Source organism: Colius striatus, chromosome 4 (genome assembly GCF_028858725.1).
Source record: "Colius striatus isolate bColStr4 chromosome 4, bColStr4.1.hap1, whole genome shotgun sequence".
Lineage (NCBI taxonomy): Eukaryota > Metazoa > Chordata > Aves > Coliiformes > Coliidae > Colius > Colius striatus.
The window spans coordinates 87,876,485-87,891,957 of NC_084762.1; the positions used below are offsets into that span (position 1 = coordinate 87,876,485).

The 15,473-nt window shown below is 48.6% G+C and overlaps 1 protein-coding gene across 3 annotated transcripts in view; it reads right to left on the reverse strand.

The window, feature by feature from the left end:
* Positions 1-15,473, reverse strand: part of CYRIB (CYFIP related Rac1 interactor B) — a 95,493-nt gene extending 80,020 nt beyond the window's left edge. For all 3 annotated transcript variants that reach the window (XM_061995472.1, XM_061995473.1, XM_061995474.1), the window contains exon 1: positions 15,370-15,473. The gene's annotated coding sequence lies outside the window, so the exon portion shown is untranslated. The remainder of the gene's footprint in view (positions 1-15,369) is intronic.

The window sequence follows — 15,473 nt, forward strand, 5'->3', positions numbered from 1 at the left end:
GTGGCCAGCAGGTCAAGGGAGGTTCTTCTGCCCCTCTACTCTGCCCTGGTGAGGCCTCATCTGGAGTCCTGTGTCCAGTTCTGGGTTCCTCAGCTCAAGAGGGACAGGGAAGTGCTGGAGAGAGTCCAGCACAGGGCCACCAAGATGATCAGGAGACTGGAAGGAGATCCTTCATACGAGGAAAGGCTGCGGGAACTGGGGCTGTTTAGTCTGGAGGAGACTGAGGGGGGATCTCATTAACTTTTAAAAACATCTAAATGGTGGGTGTCAGGAGGTTGGGACATCCCTTTTTTCTACAGTAGCTAGCAACAGGACTAACAGGACTAGTAATGGGATGAAGCTGGAACACAAAAAGAACCTGCTTCTGCAGGGAGGTTGAACTAGATGATCTCTAAAGGTCCCTTCCAACCCCTACCATTCTATGATTCTATGTGCATGCTGCCCAGACAATCCATGTGTGTCACCTCTTGCCTGGCTGGCAAGGTGCAAGAGAGAGGCTGGATGGAACTGCAGCAGAGGCACCAGGAATGTGGCAGGGAAGGGGAGAGCTGGGAACAGGGAGGTCTCACACTGAGAAAGGTCCAGTGGAAATGCAGGGCACACAGAAGCCAAATCAGGACATTATTAGGATTCCTTAGTTACACTGTTCACAGGACTCTGTTTTTCAATTATATCTTTTCTTCCAAGAGAAAACTAATGGTACTTGCTTCTTCATGCTCCCTTAATGTTCCCATTGTTATTTTAATCTGATTGTTTATCTGTTGAATTTTACTTGAAAAGGATGGTAGGGGCAGATGTAGAGAATAGCACATTTCTATGGTTTGCTCAAAGAAGACCAGCCTAAGAAGGGATGTAAAAGTGCCTGGGGAGCCACGTGGGAGCAGAGAGAGACATAAGGGCAGCAAAACAGTCATAAGGATCCATGCTTCTAAATGGTTTTAATGGGGTCACTTCTGTCCTAAGGCATAACACACTACCGTTCGGATGACAGACTCTGGCCCAGACCTTGTGAAAGGTTTTGCAGATGAGTGTGACAAGCTTGGGTTTACCACAGAGGGGACTGCACTCAGAGGACTTGAATACAGCCAGATGGCAAAGAGGGGGCATGTGTCCCCACTGGAAGCCTGAATGGCAACCATGAAATAAGGCTGAGAGGAGACTGCAGTGCAGGGAAAGACCCTGTGTCAGGCTGAGGCTTGGACAAAGGCTTCAGAAGCTTTTGGTTTAGGTTCCTTTGGTTTAGGAAAGGCTGCAAAGGGATGAAATTACAATGTACTGACTGTCAGCGAGAAGGAACGGCTGCAGGTTTATTCTGCAATAAACTTTAATTGTTCAATGCAGAACATTTTAAAACATCCAGAAGTAGAGCCATTCCACCCAGTGATTCTGTTTTCTCTTTTCAATGTTTTGTTCTTCTGCTATGGCAGAGAAAGGCAAAATATACTTTTCAATTAGGAAACTGTAATTGGGTAGATCATAAACAACACAGGCCAGTTCAAACATGTAGCAGTTTGGAACTCTCCTCGTTTAGAGCCTTTCTCATCTGTCAAAGTCTGTTCTCTCTGCCCTGCTGTCCTTCCTGCCACAAGAAATCATAGACAGCCCTGAGAGAATTTTGTCAGAATTAATCACTTACCAACTTCATGTAAAGGCTTTATTTAATTCTGCAAGGTGCTTAGGGCAAAGCACACACATACATATGTGCACAAAGAGCTCTGGAATAAAAGAGTTAAAAATATGGTCATATGAGTCTCTCTCCCAGAAAAAAAAAAAATAAGGCATTTACTAGTCAATAAGGGGGTTTGGGTTGGTTCTTTTTGTCTCTTAGTATTTGTAATCTTTAAAAATACTTAATACATTGCTTGGGAGCTGCATGATTCACTTGAATGCAGAGTTAACCATTGCAATTCATTAATTGACTTTTATGTTGCCATTAAATGCTGCAATCAATTCAGTCTCAATATTCTAAACTTTTATCTCTGCTATCAAAAACCCTCTTGGCTTTACTTGGCTCAAAACCACTAGTGAACTACCCTTAATTATTAATAATCTGTTTCCTCTTCACTAAAGCTTTTTGGACCTTTCCTACAGTCCAATGATATATTTATTTGGTGTGTAGGGTTCAGAGCAATACAATGCACTCTCTCTGGGAAAGAACCCAAAAATAACTATCTAGTTGATGTTAACCCAAGGGATTTCCTAAGGGAACTGGAGTATCATTTCACGGCAGGTCATCAGCGGTTTAGGGAAATCAGACAAATCTGTGTCTGGGGAACAGATGTTTCGGGGTTTGTAAATGTGCGAGAACCTTTCGCCTTTGGGTCACCAGTTCAGATCCATCCAGCACAGCAATGACTGGAAACTATTAAACATCTAATGAACTTCTGGGGCCTCCTGAAACAAGGAGTAGAATTCCTAACAGACACTTCCACTTTGGAGTCGCTCCTACTCAAACTGCACTCTCCACAGTAATACATACACACAGAAACTGGGAATAAGCACAGTGAAGAACATCTTATCTGCTAAGTGCAGTAAGTAGGCTGCTGCTGGGCTGGCAATCCAGCTTTAGGTTTACTATTGGCACTTCCCTGTTCTCTAAAAGAAACAAAATAACATATTACAAAGCACTGTGTCATGACCTTTCCTGACAAACTCCATCAGGAGGGCCCAGAAGACTTACAAACCCACACTTGCCTCCTCCCAGACCTTGGGGGAAGATACAGGAGTAAGGAAGTATTTGGTTATATGCTTGGAGTCCTGAGAGTCTCAAAATGCTACACACTGCACATCTAGCTTTGATGCAGGTCTGCTAGGAGAAAAAGGAGACAAATGCTGAGCATTACAACCACAAACCACAGCTGTTGATGGGAATTGGCAAGAGACCAGGGAATGCCAGGAAGCGTAGATGGCTTGCAGCAGAAGGAAGGGCTGAGCAGGGCTCTCTGACACTTGAAGCTTTTTTATCCAGCTCCTAGTGCTTTTCCACCCTGGCATCTGGTTTCGTGATAGCGCAAGGGAGGGACGGTATGGTGCAATTTTATGGTATGTTCTCCTAGGTTATGTTGGCGCTTCCTCGGGTAAACATGCCTTAGCGCAGGCTCAGGTTCATCATGCCCCAGGGCTCAAATTATTTGCAGCTCTACTGTCTACTTTAGCTTGCTGATGGCTCGTTTCACTTGCCCCTGAATTTCATTTGAGGAGAAGGGGGTCAAGGCTTGCCAACCATCCTCGTTTTTCCTAACTCAGGGTAGAGCCAACGCCGAGGAGCAGGGCCAAGCCGTGGCAAAGCCCTGTCAGTCAGCACAGTTGCAACAACCAGAGGAGTATGTGATGAGGCTCAGCGCTCCATGGTCCAGCACAGACACTGGTGAAGCTGGAGCTCGGCTTTCTGAGCTACAAGACCTTGGACATACTGTGGTGCTCCTGCTTCTTCATGCCCTTTTAAGCAGAAGCTCTTCAGGGCTCTCTTTATGCACTCATGACTAAACTGTGCTCAGATTCAGGCACGGGCTTCTGAATAGCTCAGTAACATAATTTGCAAAGAGGATGCAAGTTTTGATAGCTAAAAAAGGAGGGGGTAAAAAAAGAGGAAAGGTTTTCTGTAATGGGATCTGCTGCTCACCCTCTTTTGTTACCAGTATGTGCAAATCTAGCTATTCCAGTCCATTATATTCAAGAATCTTACACTCAGTGGCAGGTGAAATGTCATACCTCGGGGTAAATTTTCACTGCAGTAGGCAGAGAATTTGTCCTTTAAACACCCTTAGTATTAATGGGAAATTGATCCAGCAATTTAAACTCCAAGAGACACAAACGTCTCATGTGGGACCATTTTCAAATGTGTTGACATTTTGATTCACAAAATGAGACACTTTTAGAAAGAAATGCAAATTCACTTCATACAGGATCCGAGGTCAGCTGGATACTGGAAGAGAAATGTGCAGTGAATGTTTAGTACGTTCATCAAATATCTTTTAATCTCTGTATACTCGAGGGATTAAAGTGACATCAAAGAAAGGAAGGACATTTTATAAAGTTTTCTGTATTAACTGGTACATCATCTCATGGGGCTGGAGCCTAAATTCACCTACTGCATTTGCAATAACAGTATCTAGGGCAAAAGGAGGCTCTGGGAGAAGGGACTGAGTTTCAGTGACCTCTGAAAATATGTCTTTTGCACTATTCGATATGCTTTCATCTCCAAATGCTCTGATCCCACTGAGCTCCACCTGGGGAGCTGTCAGTGTTTTACTGATGTCAGTGAAATTCAGGGTAAGGCTAGAGCCCAACAAAACAGTGCAAGAAAGAAAACAAAAAACACCAAGAGAGAGTGGCTTGCCTGGCTCTCAGAGGCTCTGGCTGCTCCTCCAGCTCAGAAATTATTCATCACACTGTGAGCAAGACAATCCTAAACAAACATTTAGGACACATCCACAACTGCCTTACAGATAATGAGCTCCTAGTAGGTCAAACTGTAATGAAACCCCCACAAAGCCTGGGTGTCAGTTTGGGCTCCATCCTGCAGAAGCAGGTAGGGCAGGCCTGCAGTAGCTTCAGACCACCTTGATAAGCTGCCAGGTCTCAGCAGCTGCTAGCACCTGTGCTTGGACCAAGGCTTGGGATGCACTGGCACTGCTGCAGGTAGGGCACTGGGGGCAGGAACAATGCCGACCTTCCTCTTCTCCCCCTGTACTTCAGCAGCTGGTACAGCTCCCAACAGAGGGGAGTGAGAAGGGCATCTGCTCACTGTGCTGCCCCTCAGCAGGCAGGGCTGGTGGGAGCTGGCTCTGGTTCCCTCAGCAGCAAGAACACCTTCACTCTGCCCCTCCAAAGCCTCCCCAGCAGCAGGGCTGACAAGAGGCCAGGACACGCTGGACGTGTGGGTAGTAATTTGTATGATGTGTGAGTTACTATTTCACAGGAAGCCCATGGCTTCTCCTGAGTGGACATGAGCATCCCATGTTACAGAAACCCCATCTGGTGAGCACCCCACGTCAGGGGGAACGTGAGGACTTGGAGCACCTCATGCATGAGAAACCAAGGGAGGAGAACAAACACAGGGGAAGTTCCTCACCAAGGTTTCCCCTGAGCAGCCTCTGCTCTTCCCCTTCCCCAGTAGGGCTGGTGGAGACAGGGGTTGTGTTTCTGGGAGCTGCTGCCCAGGGGAAGTTACACCAATTTGAGCGCTGAGAACACGACTTCCCTCGCAGACATACACACAGCAGCACCCAGCACAGTTAAGAGGAAGAGGAAAGGCCAAAACCCTGTGCAATATACAAATGACTGCATGCACCTCTATGAAAATAACTGCCCAGGAACAGCTCCACACATGTCAGTGCTGGGCAAAATGCTGATAAATCACTATCTTTTGGGTGGCCTTATCTAAGATAGTCCTCTCCAAGGGTTCTGGATAAGCATACCAGTCTGCCAGTGGGATCAGTAGCCACATAAGGTTATGAGAACCAGTCCTTTCCTACATGCTCACTCCAGCATAGCATTTTCCTTCTGGGCCACCACTCCCCACTCTCCTAGTTCCTCAAACTGACTGAAGTGCTACAGGGGGATGGAGGTGGGGGAAATTTACTGGTCCTGCACTAGTTACAGAATCTATTGGGAGCCTCGTGCAAAAGCAGGCAAGGATCTGGGATTTCCACCCAAGTGGTGTTCCCCACAGAACAAGAGTCCCCAGTACATCCTCCAACTGCTTCTCACATTAAGTAGTTTATTTTTAAGAAAAAAGATGACAGACCAAACAGAACCTCAACAAATTAAAAAGACCTTTTTTTTTTGGTCCTAAGCACAATCATATGTCAAACACAGAAACGTATTTTAGAGGGGCTGTGATTCATGTTCCATCCAGGCATACAGCAGATCTAGAACAGATGGGTTCAAAGTAATTTTTGTTCAAAGACCCAATGTTAGCAATGCAAATAATCAGGATATCCAATTGGCTGTGTTCAGAGAAGGACAACAAAGCTGGTGAAGGGTCTGGAGAACAAGTCTGATGACAACAAGCTGAGGGAACTGAGGTGTTTAGTCTGGAGGACGCTGAGGGCAGATCTTCTCACTCTCTACAACTACCTGAAAGGATTTCTGGTGATAGTGAGTGCTGATCTCTTCTCCCAAGTAACAAGTGATAGGAAAGGAAATGGCATCAAGTTACTCCAGAGGAGGCTGAGACTGGATATTAGGAAAATCTTCTTCACCAAAAGGGTTGTCAAGCATTGGCACAGGCTGCCAAGGGAAGTGGTGAAGTCATCATCCCTGGAGGTATTTAAAAGCTGTGTAGACATAGCATTTAGGGCCATGGTTTAGTGGTGGATGTGGCAGTGCTGGGTTAATGGTTGGACTCAAGGACCTTAAAGGTTTTTTTCAACTTAAATGATTCCATGAGCCTACTGAATCTATCCTGGGCTCTAGAAGTCTTGATACAAATTTTACAGCTTGCCCTTGTGAGACCACACTGGAATCTTGTGTCCAGTTCTGGGCCCTTCAGTTCAAGAAGCTGCTGGAGAGAGTTCAGTACAGGGCCACAAAGATGATGGAGTGGAGCATCTCCCTTATGATGAAAGGCTGAAGGAGCTGAGGCTCTTTAGCTTGGAGAAGAGGAGACTGAGGGGTGATCTCATTAATGTTTACAAATACATAAAAGGAGGATGAAGCCAGGCTGTTCCCAGTGATGTCCAATGACAGGACAAGGGGCAATGGGTACAAGCTGGAACAAAAGAGGTTCAAAAGAAACACAAGGAAGAATTTCATCATTGTGAAGGTTAGAGAGCACTGGCACAAGCTGCCCTGATGGGTTGTGAAGTCTTCTTCTCTGGAGACACTCAAAACCCACCTGGATGAGTTCCTGTGCGACACCTGCTCTGTCAGTGGAGTTGAACTGGATGACCTTTTGAGGTCCCTTCCAACCCTTAAAATTCTGTGATTCTTAAAAAAACCCAATCTTCTTTCAGAGTAGGAATTCTGGGAAAGAAACTTGGTCCCTACCCTTTAATAGAGACGTGAGTGGCATCTTTAGTCACATGGAATGCTACCAATGCATTCCCTGTGTGAGAGACTGCTGTAGGCCATTGCCAGTGGGTATCCAGAACACACTAACACAAGAACACTGCCACATACAATAAATAGTTCCTAAGGCCTCAACATAAGCGGGATGCCAGGCAGACCTACTAATGCTCAGAAGAATGTATCTGGTCACACAACTAGTACTTCAGAGGGAGTTAGGATTCAATGGCAGGAGTGTGCCCTTCTCAGTTTTGAGACTGCCAGAACAGCCTTGGGAATGGGACTCCTATTTTTTCCCTTTAAGTTTGGTTCACTAGTCCAGACCCACCACCATGAAAACCCAAATCGTCCCTGGAGTTTGCAGACTGCAGAGATACTCCTCATCCCACTGCTGCCCATCTCTGTGTCTCTGGCAAGACAGTGAGTTGGGGGGAACATAAATCATCCATGCTGTAACTCTACCCGCATGGCAGCAGCTGTCCCCAGCCAGGAGCATGCTGCTGGAGGATGCCTACAGAGACGGCTCCAGTTGTCTCTCCACTGGGCAGTTCAGAGGAGCCATGGCCCAGGAAAACAAGCCAACATCAGGTCCTCTGCGGGCTGCTGCGCTCCTCCAGAGAACAACTGCATGGCTTCTCCCAGTTTGGGATGGTCCCTCAGCACTGACCTTGCCTACAGCAGCCCTGAAAGGAAGTTGTAGCAAGGCAGGGGCTGGTCTGTTCTCCCTAGTAACAAGCAATAGAGCAAGAGGAAATGGCTTCAAGTTGCACCTGGGGAGGTTCAGGCTGGATCTGAGGATTTTCTCTGCTGCAAGGGTTGTCAGCCATTGGAACAGGCTGCCCAGGGAGGTGCTGGAGTCACTGTCCCTGGAGGGGTTTAAGAGATGGGTGGATGTTGCACTTAAGGGAATGGTCCAGTGGTTGATAGGGCTGGGACAAAGGCTGTACTCGATGATCTTAAAGATCTCTTCCAGCTGAAACAATTCTATTACTCTAAGATTGTACAAGCCTCCAGCACCATCCCCAGAGGCTGCTGGGCAGCAGTGTGCCTGACACTGTCCAGTCCTTCCCTGCCTCTGATGGGAGCAAGGCAAGAGGGACATGAATCCATGCCTGGCACCTAAGGGGAGGCTCTGCAGCCTCCACTGGCTGCTGACAGCCCAGCCACAGCCCTCTCACTTGTGCTGTTACAGGAGGGAGGTCACCAGTTTGGCCACACTGGAGCAATGCCCACCCTTTGAGAAAACTTCTCAAAGCTTTACTAAGGCATTGTTTAATTTTGATTTCCAAGTGACCTCCAGTTCCTCTGGATATCCTAGAGGTGGAAGAGCATCCACTCCCAGGAGTTCATCTCTGGCAGTGGACACAGGGCCTAGCACAGCAGTTCCCAAGGGGAGTGGCTCTTCTCTCCCTCAAACACATCATCCCCTTGCAAAGATCAGCAGACAAATGTCACCTCCACTGGCAGGACCAAGTGAGTCAACAAGCCCTCCCCCAGCTCCCTTCCCCAGGAACTCAAGATTCTTTTTTCATATAATCTTCCTCTCCACCAGCAAGTTCCTACCCTTGGCCAGCAGTCCGTTGCCCACTTCAACTTGTGCAAATAAACCTGTTTGCATGGGTCACGCTGCATGTGAGAATGATGCCACGATGCAAAATGAAAAATGGACCCACAAAGAACCAAACCAACTGGTTTATGCTTCAGCCTAATTAACAGCAACACAATTACAGCAGAGGAAAGTAAACCACAGCTGGGGAGAGGAAACAAGAACAAGTGTCTTGGGAGCACCTATCTTGCTGAGGAAATCGTGGGTGGACACGGGCCCTGGCACGAAACTCAGGCCACATCCTGGGCACTGACAAGGGGCCTTTGCCCAATGTATCCAAAGCTGCATTCACAGCAGCTGGGCAAAGAAATGAGTGTGGTAAAAACACTCCAGCTATTGCTAACATTTCACAGTGCTGGAAGCAGCATTGGTGTTGGCAGAAGGTTAGGGGTGTTTGTGCAGCTCTGCTGAGCCCTGCAAGGAAGGGAAGCTGCAAAGATAGGAGCAGGAGAAGGCGAAGGCAGTGTGAGCTGCAAACCTCTGCTTGCCTTGCGCAGCATCAGATGAATATTAATTCTCTGCTGGTTTGCACAGCCACAGACAGGCCTATTCCTACTAATTTTAGCTCTTGCCTAATTTAAAACTACAGACATGATATTTTCATGGTGGCCTGGGGTTTTTTTTTCCTCTTTTTAACGGGTTGTAAACTGCCAGAGGTACCCCATGGCTGAAAAACTGGTGGTGTCCAAGGGGAGGTGGGAAACCTTTGTTAGAAATAAGCAGACAGAAAAAAATGGCACACTAAGCCATGCTATTAAGCTCCATGAACAAGTCTTGGAGGCAGACCAGCATGGTGTGCTGGGCTGAGGAAGGCAGAGAGGCCTCTAGCCTGGCTGGAGTGTGCACCTTCCCCAGACCTTGCACACATGCCAGTCCTACATGCCCTGCCTTCTCCCAGCTGTGTACACACAGACATCTCCCTGTGTCCCATTTCTGAGAATGCATAGAACCCTCTGCCCTCTTCTACCTTTGCTTCCTCTACCCAAACATCCACCCTGCTTACAAACCTTAGCTCCTCTAGCCTCAAAAGACCCTTGTATCCAGAACCCCTCTCCCTGCTGCTGCACCTTTCCCCACGCATATACAAGCACCTTCTCCCTGCCTCTGCTCCTCCTCGCATAGACTGCTCCCTTGCCCACGTCCCACAGAGGAGAATGGCAGGTGAAGTGCTGAGCCTGCCCACAAAAGGCTGCAACCCTGCACCAGAAACATCTGTGAAAATGTGGTAAAATGAGGAAACATTTAAGAGAGGAAGTGAGTGGGTGGAGGGAAAAGCCTGAATGAAAATCAACAAGAAACTGAGCACAGAGTGCCCAGGGTGGATAAAAGGACACTGAGTTTTCAAAACACTACACAAATTCATGTACTCTGTGCTAACATACACCCACTGCATGCTAAGTGTAAGAGCTAAGGCCTCAATGGCAGCACAGGTACCACCTGTGAGGGTGTGCAGGGATGGCATTAGGCCACAGGTTATGGCCTCATTCTGGACATGAATCTGTCCCAGTTTGAGCTGGGAATGAGTGAATTTCCTTCCTAGTACCTGGTACAGCACTACGTTTTAGATTTGTGCTGAGAGCAGTGTGGATAACACAGGGATGATTTGGTTATTGCTGAGCAGGGCTTGTACTGCATCAGAGCCTTTTTGACTGCTGACCCTGCCCTGCCAGCGAGGAGGCAGTGGGTGCACAAGGAGCTGGGAGGGAACGTGGCCAGGACAGCTGACCTCTAACAGCCACAGGGCTCTTCCATAGCACAGGACATGGTGCCCAGTGTATGGTGCCCAATGGAACACAAAAAGTGTCATTTAAACATAAGGAAAAACAATTTCACTGTTCAGGTGAGGGAGCCCTGGCACAGGCTGCCCAGCGAGGGTGTGGAGTCTCATTCTCTGGAGGTTTCAAAGAGCTGCCTGGACACATTCCTGTGTGACCTGATCTAGGTGGATCTACTTGAGTAGTGAGGTTGCACTGGTCCCTTCCAGCCCCTACCATTCTGTGGTTCTGTGATTATGTACAGGGGAGTTGGTGGGGAGGGGCAGCATGTGGTGAGCAACTGCACTGGCCATCACTTGGGGCTGTGGCTTTTTTTTTTCCTTTGGGTTTTATTTCTTTCTCTCTGTTTTTGTTATATTCCTGTTCACTGCTGTTATTATTATATTGTTTTTGTTACTGTTATTATATTTTATTGTTGCTGTTATTATTGTATTCTAATTTAACTTTAGTTAGTAAACAGTCCTTAGCCCATGAGTTTTAATTTTTTTCCCCCTGATTCTCCTCTCCATCCCACTGGGAGGGTGGGGGATGAGTGAGCAGCCACGTGGTCCTCAGTTGCTATCTGGAGTTAAATCAAGACAGCATCTTACTGGATCCCAAAAAGCCACCTAGGAACCTGGAGGTTCTCAAAGTCCAAACAGTCTGATGGTGTCTCACTAAGCAGAGACACAGAACTTAGCAGTTATGAATAGACTGCATGCCCCTGCACATTTTAATTTGGTACTTTCAAGTAAAGCACTTCAAAGATAGTATTTTTTCAAAAGGAATGGTTATTTCTAGAACAATCAAGCTGGAAGCCCAGCTCTGCTGTCCATTTCTGATACAGCAATAGTTCCTCAGTTAAGATTTCTGCCTGTCTCCCTCCCAGCAGTGCAGGGCCCTAGCAATATGATTCCCAGTTTTCCAGCCTATTATTTATGCATTCTCTGATCTTGCAGAGCAAGATTGGCAGTGCTATGGTTTCAGTAACACCTCACAGAAGATCTTGGGTTTTTCTTTTCCTTAAAGGACAACAAACTTGACTCAAAGGGGCTGTACCAGAAGCCAGCCAATTTTGCCCTCTGAGAATCAGCCCATGAAACCTCACACTGGTGCCAGAGAAGTCGCTCCTCTAACCACTTACCCAGTGAGCTGGCTGCATCCAAGGGGAATGAGTAATTAACAGGTAAACAGCTACCACAGCACACACAGAAAATTGCCCAGTTTTGGTAGCACCTCATTTTTGTTCCCACACATTTCAAAACAGCCTGTTCTGCAAGGATCACCTGCAGAAGAGGTTCAGCCCCACGTATAGCAAGCTGTCTATGCAACTTTCATTTTGAAAGAGTAACAGAAGTGATCTGAGAGTTGTCTGTACTTTATTCCTCACATTTGACAATGTAGGTGCCCAGACGTACCCACTCAGCTCGACACCGCTCCCTCTGAGGCTGCGATGAGCGAGTGCTCTTGGAAAGCAGGCAGTGTGCCTGTGCCACGGGTTACAGTGATTGCTACTGACAGGTTCTTCATGGTATCACAACAAATTAGGTCACAGATTAGATTTTCATAGCACAGATTACAACTAGTGTCTGTATCTTTTTCCTAAATAGAGAGGGTTGTGGCCAGGAGGTTTGACCTCAAGGCTGGGAACAAGGCAGATGCAGGGCAAGGAAGGACTCTAATTCTGGCTGAGACAGAGACTGTCTTAGGGAGACTCAGATAAAATTTCTAGTTTTCTGCTGTAGTCAGAAGATTTGATATTTTGCCCTTTCTATCCAGCAAGCCTTTGAGAAAGAAAGAGTTCATCCACTAGATATCCTGGAGTAGATCTTAGAGTATTTCTGCAAAGCAGATACCAAACCCAGCATTTAATAAAAATTGCATTTTTTATGATAGAAAAGCAGTTTGCACCATGTAAAAACTGCTGGGAATGGAAACCAAAGCTCTCTATTAGACTTATCCCACCTAATACCACAGGGTCGCTCATACACTCAGTTTGAGCACCTCTGGCACAGAAATAGGGAATAGATTCATGTGTGAAGTATTAAAAAACCAACAAGAACAACCACAGGTTGGGGAAGAGTTTTAAAATATACCCAGCAAAGCCAGTAATAGAATTCAGGCACCGAAAGAAAATCCAGGCTATATCAAGCTCCACGCAGAGCAGCGCAGAACAAAGGTTTCCAACAACTGAGTAACTGCAGACACCTCGCTAAGTGCCTTCCTCCCACGGTGAGATACAGCCTGGCTGCAGATTGGAAATCCCAGCTCCTGCAAGTGTATTCCAGCAGAGTGCCGGCGCTGCTCCCCGCGCTCCCGCCGCCTCCTCCCCCGCGGCTGCACTGGGCAAAGCCGGCCCCGGGAGCCCAACGCAGCTCCCGCTGGAACCGTGCAGGTCTGCGAGAGGGCAGCGATTCATCAGATAAGCGAGCTGATTGCCATAGTAAGCACTAAAGGAAAACCTAAACCAGATAATTAGGAAGATGGGTCTCAGACTGGGCTAACCTCAGAGACAAGGTTTGAGAGTGCTGCAGGAATGACCTTCAGTTTACAGAAACCGTCTGGATCCCCATGATGGGATCACACTCCTGCATCTGCTTTGCTTTGGTTACCAAGAGACCCACGCTGGCTCTCAGCTGCACCTCTGGAGCCTGCATTAGCTGACCAGAGCAGGCCCGTTTATACGTGCAAACAAACCAGCCTGTAGCCTCTAATAAGGTTTTCAAGGCTGTTTGCAGGCAGAGGACATGGCCTTTTCTCAGTGAAGCAAGAGAAGCACACGCTGCTCTGTCCGTTCCCCATCTGGAGGCTGAGATACCCTCTGCCTCAGAGCGGCCTGGCTGGCCTGAGCCACTGTGGCTGTGTTTCCAGCTCTAAAACGAGCTTGCCCTTCACTTGCAGAAGTTTAAAACAGGAAATATGCTTTTACTTTCAAATTACTCAGGGCCCTGTTCTTCAACAAGCACAGGAAGTACCACAAACTCCAGTCTTTATTCTTGTGAGCCACTACTTATCCTCTAACACCCTTGAATAAAAAGAAACAGCAGCTAAGATTGGCTGTGTCCACCCACACTCTAGAGGTGGCATTAAGCTTTTAACTACCCTCAGTGCATCAGCTTCTTCCAGTGCTCTCCCTGGGCACACTCACATTTAGAGGCAGAGATGGAGGCTTAATTATTTTTTCCTCAAGCCTGAGCTGTGCCGTGTCGCTTATTGAAAATCCATCGCACATGCTCCTTGCTGAGCAGTCAGAACTATCGATTGCAGTTACAGAAATGGATGCTCTAGACCTTATTGGAAACGTTTTTAAAAGTCTTGTTGGTATGTTCCTGCTTGTGTCCTGACCACTTCCTAGTTTCCACACCAAGCCCTGCTTGGGTGCTGCTCAGAAACTTCATCATGCTGGGAGTGCTTCTCCTGCTGAGCCACGGAGGAAACCACACCACTGACCTCAGATGTGCCCTGGGAAAGCAAGTGGTGCCAACTGTGGGAAAATGTACTCACGAGGCGTCTCAGTCTGACCAGTGCTTGAAGAGAGCGAGAGCAAGCAGCAGGTAGGAAGTGTTGCCTGAGAGCATCCTGCTGCCCACATAGGCACAGGCTCCTGGTCCTGCTGAGTGGGGAGCAGAGCAGGAGCCATGCAGGCAAGATGACCTCAAGCAGCTCTTCCGTACGGGTTTAAGCATCAAAACGATCCAGGGTGTCTGTGTGCCTTGGAAATCACAGAGACACCTCAAATGCTTCCTTGCTCCCCACAGCAGCAGCACTGTCAGCCTGCGCCAGGCTTGGTTTCAGTCAAGCACTGAAACAAAGATGACATTGCACTTCCAACAAAATTCCACATCTCTTCAAAACACCTCTTGGTTCGGAGTGCAGATGAGGGGTCTCTCTTTATCACACACCTAACAAAACACAGGATAAACAGCATACCCTTTGTGGCTTTCTGTGCTCTGCATATATTATTAGGCATAATTTTTAAACAGCAAAAGGCTAATGCTACACTATACTGCCAGATAATCTCCATGGTTTAGGGATTGCTCTGTGCAATTTCCTCTCTATTTCACCACTAATCCTTTTGAAATGTAACTTGCTTAAGAAAGGGCTAGTTTTTGCATGCTGTCATGATCACTACCACACCACTGTCCCTGCCCGGAGGAGGAAGTACCAGATCCCCCAAAGCAGAAGTGCTCACCCCCGCATCAGCTACTCCAACGCATTTCTGGCTGCTGGGATGAACTTTTAGATGTTTAGTCTGTAGCAGGTGCAAGATTTGCATGAAAGATGACTGAAAAGTCTCTGGCCTGGCACCTGTCTGATGCATCAGGGGACAGGCAAACGCATCGTACCCAGCTCAGTACAACCAGCAGTCAGCTAACATCGTTGTCACTGACCCCAACCCAGGACTGCCATGGTCAGCACCCACTGCACGCAGGACACCATACCAAACCGTGGCTTCCTCCTGAAGCCAACCACCTCAGCTTACTGCTGCTGGGTTCCAATCTGGCAGCTGCTGGAGATCGCGTTGTTTGGTGTGAGGGCTGTTACACTGCTTGCTGGATGCGTTACTGCCGTCCCCTGGTCGCTGGGCACTGGGGTCTCCTGTCCCCGGCCTCACAGGCACAAGCGAAGTCCCTGCTGCCTCGCAGCCCCCGTGCGCTGGGGGAAACTGAGGCGGCGGCTCCGGCCTTCGGTCCGAGGCCGGGCTCCTGCCGCCTGCCCTCGCCACCGTGCAGGCTCTGCAGGCCGGGGAGCGGCTGGGCTGAGCCTTCCCGCACCGGGCTACGGCGGGCGGAGGCGAGGGTTACCTCAGCCCCGCGCGCCGCCCGCTCCCTCTGACTCCCCACAGCCGATCCCCCGTTCCCCACAGGTGCCCTGCCCCGGCTCCCCGCAGGCTCGTCCCGCCTCCCTCCGGCAACGCCCGGCTCCCTCGGGCGCTGCCCGCCGGCCTCCGCCGCCCCGCGCCCCTCCCCGCCGCGCTCCGCCCGCGGGCGGCCGTACCTGGGCGGCGGGCGGCCCGGGGGGCAGCCGGGGGGCAGCGTGGCCTTCCGGGTTGGCGGGCGGCGGCGTCACGGGCACAGGTTGGCTGCTGGCGGGCGGCGAGC